Below are 4,242 nucleotides of genomic sequence, written 5' to 3' on the forward strand. Positions count from 1 at the left end.
ATTTAGGTTAAGTATTCTGAGTTTAATGAAATTCTACTACTAAAACACAGAGAGGAAAAGTACTTTGCTGAGGTCACAAAGCAAGATAGTAGTGAAACTAGGATTCAAGGCCATAGTTCTGTTTCTAACGCTGCACTGTCTAATATGGTAGCTAGTAGCCACATGTGGCTGTCTACATGTAAATTAATTTAAATGTAATTTAAAATTCAGTTCCTGAGCTAACATAAACATATTTCAAATAGTCAATGATTCTATGTATCTAGTGGGTAGAGTGTTGGACAGGGCAGATACAAAGTATTTCATTACCAAATAAGATCCTATTGGACCACCCTTTCCTAGAGGATTTTTCATTGTTGTGTGTGTGAAGGAGACAAAAAAGAAGCCTAGATTATGATTCGTATGAGTTATTGAACAGTATTTGGGCTAGAATCTCCATTTAGAAACCTGGTTTCCAATTTGTATGTATACAGAAAACAAACCAAAACACCTAATCCACAATCATTAGATTATATTTCAAGTAGTAGACTTTCTCAGTGTTTCAGTAGTAGAATTGTTTTCTGTATACATACAAACTGAAAACCAAGTTTCTAAGTGGAGATTCTAGCCCAAATGCTGTTCAATAACTCATACGAATCATAATCTAGGCTTTTTTTGTGTGTCTTTCTCACCTCCACAACAGGGTATAAATAAAAAGAAACTTGATTAGAATCATAAGAAGAAAATTAATCAGAACTCTGAAAGATTTTCTTAAAATGCTTCTACTTCTAACAAATGCTGAATGTTTTCTCTGATATAAGAAGGTTGACTCATATTGGGGTAGGGAGGGAGAGCATGGGAGAAATAGATCAATTCTAGATAGGGAAGAGGGGTGAGAGGGAAAGGGGGTACAGGGGATTAGCAAGGATGGTGGAATGTGATGGACATCATTATCCAAAGTACATGTATAAAGACTTGAATTGGGTGTCAACATATACTTTATATAGAGATACAAAAATTGTAGTACATATGTGTATTAAGAATTGTAATGCAAAAAAAAATGCTTCCATTTCTGACAATACTAGGATGATTTTATGACTTCCAAATTTAAAAGAATGAGTGATAACAAAGGCTTTCTTTTTCTTCTGACTCTCTTCTTGGTAAGGGTGACCTGCACTTTGCTCTGTGCCTCTTGCCTTCTAATTCTGCTCTAAAGGTGAATCAGTCCTTCCCTAAAATCTCCACTTTGGGAATTTCCAAAGAAACTGTACTGGGTCTCATTTTACTCTCTTGAGGCAATAAGATTATTTTTATGCAAATGCAGCAATGCACAAAACAAAGAACCTCCCATTACCATGCATTACATACAAAGAGAAATAAAATGAAATGCACACTAAGTACATACATGCCAAAGAGTAATTTTCATAAGAAGACCTACTCATTTGTTAACAAGAATCTCCTGCTAACCATTTTTAATCTATTTAGATTTCCGGAATAACAATGTACTCTGACTCTGATCTTTTCCCTAGTTCAACAAAGTTACCTTTGCCCTCTCCAGAGCTTATGTGGCATGCTTCCATAGACAACCCTTAAACCTACATGTAAATTGATGCTCAATATTTAAAAAGAGAAGTACTATGCTCATTCTGCCTCCATCTCTAGAAGAAAGGATCAGAAAGACTTACACAGTGCCGAACTCCATTGCAAAATATTTTTTTTCAATAATTCAGTTTTATTCAGCTCCAAGTCTTACCAAGGTCAGATTCTCAAATAATTGGTTGTAAGGTGATGTAGGACATAACGAGTTCAGCTTTATTCCCTGCACTCCTGCCCTACAACCTGGGTAATCAAGGCAGATAACTGTACATGTTATCAAGCCCCAGGTAAACAGATGTAGTTGGTAGGTTCCAAGATTTCTTTTAAGTTCTATTCTCCCTCCACACCAATACTGGTTTTGAAAGATCATAAAACCAAGCTGTCTCAATTGATTTATTGATTGCATAGTTGGTTTAATTAATGTCTTAGTCCAAAGTGAGATGCATGGTGAATTTCTGGTGTGAGGGAAGGACAAGGTATCACAGAGAGAATATGATTGCGTATCACTGTTCTCACCTTCCTCCCTCCATAAACATCTCAGGGACATGGAAGGACCTTCTGATCTACAGAAGAGCCACTCCAGAATTCCTTTACTGTGACAGTTAATGAGCCTCCTCTCCAGAGGACAAACACAGCTGGCTGTTCCAGACTAAAGAAGATGTTCTTACCCTGATGCAAAGGCAGGATAGCCCAGCTGTCATGAAAACTGGCCCCAAGGAAAAGAATTCTCCACCAAAACAACCTGTGATGCCCAACAACCTTCCAGCCCATAACAGGGAGGCCCACTGGTGGTACCTGGTCCCCTTCCAGGGCCAGGGTCCAGGCTCAATTCAAAAACAAAGTTCTTAAAGCTTATCTTTGCCATTCACCCATCCCTACTTCTTTGTGTGTGGCAGCCACCTATTCACTCTAGATACCCAGGAACCTCATTCTGATGACATTTCTCCATGCTTCTCTTTGCAATAAAAAAAAAAAAAAAAGTATCCGTCTTGCTTCTCTTTCCATCTAGGACCTGAATGACAGGTTCATTCACGGAGCCAGGACACTGATGGCTGGTAATTGTTCCATGTAGTCCCTCTTTCTAAATACCTCTCTATTTTTTTTTAAAAGAGCCTCTAATACCTTCACCAAAGAAATAAATAAAATAGAAATTCCAGATGACCTGGCATGATTTGTTTGACAAGGGAGGAGGAAGAATGTCTATTCATGTCTCTCAAATCTTCCTTTATATACTCTACTATATAAGGGAATGGAACATCACTGTTTGGGGGGTTTTTTCCCCTATGCACCAACATCAAACCCATTTACTCACCTACTGTTGAGATTCTATGAGACTAAGGGTCTAGAGGAAGGCAAAGTGTAGAAACTAATCAGAAACTCAAACAAAACAGTGGTTACTGCTGACATGCTATTGGCCCATATGTGCCCCACTAACTTCAGTTAAAGAATATAACTTTTAATCAGACTTTCTTAGAAATTGTCACACAGCAAAAATATCCCTCTTAACTACACAAAGGCAGAAGAATCTGTCAATGGCTACCTTCATGAGCTCCTCCGGGTGAACATCAAATCTGAACCCCAAGTAGTCTGTACATAACCTAGAGATAACTATTCACCATCCAGGGCTGTCTCAGGGATTAAATGAGATGGTACCTGTTAAGGTAGCAAGCCTAAGGCCTGGCACATAGCAGCAAGCCCCCAAGTGCCCTTCATTCATCTTTATCCCCAACTTCAGGATTTGTTTCTTATCTCAATCCCTTTTTATGTGAATCTGGATACTCATAAAAGATCGTGCTTTTCTCTTCTCCATAACCACTCACTCTCTCACTTGCACTATTTGGCCTGCCTCTTAAGACCAGCCCAGTCCCAGGGTTCTTTTCACAATGACCATGGCAACAGATGTGGGCATCCTCCTGTGAACTCACATTGGCCAACAAGAACCTCCAAGAGCAAACTGAGTCCTGCAAGCTGGTCTACCTGAAGCTTCCAGCTCAGTTGCAAGAACAGGCTAAACAGATGAAACTGTCATATGACATTTGAGACTGCATATTTTTAGTGTGTTAATTTTTTAAAAAACATTTTTGCATTATAGAGTCTAAGTAACAATAACTAAAGTCAATGAGTGCTAATAATAAATTGGGCATGGTTCTAAGTAATATATATATATATATGAATGATAGGTAGGTAGGTAGGTAGGTAGGTAGGTAGGTAGATAGATAAGGTGCTATTATTATTCCCATTTTACAGAGAAGGAACTTGAGGCACAGAAAAGTTAGGCCACTTTTACAGATGATGCAGTCTTACACTGCATAATTATTAAGAGCCATAATCATTAATCAATTCAATAGAAATATGCAAAACATTGTTCTAAACATAAGGTTGAGTGTGCTGGGTTAGTGTGAGATCCTTAAGAGCATGGTATTTATTTTCATGGTAGACAGTCCATAAATGGGTGCTGATTGATTGACTAAATGAACAAGAAAGGCTTTTCGGAAGATTCAGGTCAACTGTAGAAAATCCAAGTAAAGACCACTCATGGCAAGTAGAGATGATCTTCTAGCTCATATGTTCAAAGGCTAGATTTAACATAATTATAGATAGGAACCAATAAGATCAAAGTATGAAGTCCAGGGTTTTCATTGAGGGTAATGATGGATTTAGATGGAGACA

This window comes from Ictidomys tridecemlineatus, chromosome 6, assembly GCF_052094955.1.
Source record: "Ictidomys tridecemlineatus isolate mIctTri1 chromosome 6, mIctTri1.hap1, whole genome shotgun sequence".
Classification (NCBI taxonomy): Eukaryota; Metazoa; Chordata; class Mammalia; order Rodentia; family Sciuridae; genus Ictidomys; species Ictidomys tridecemlineatus.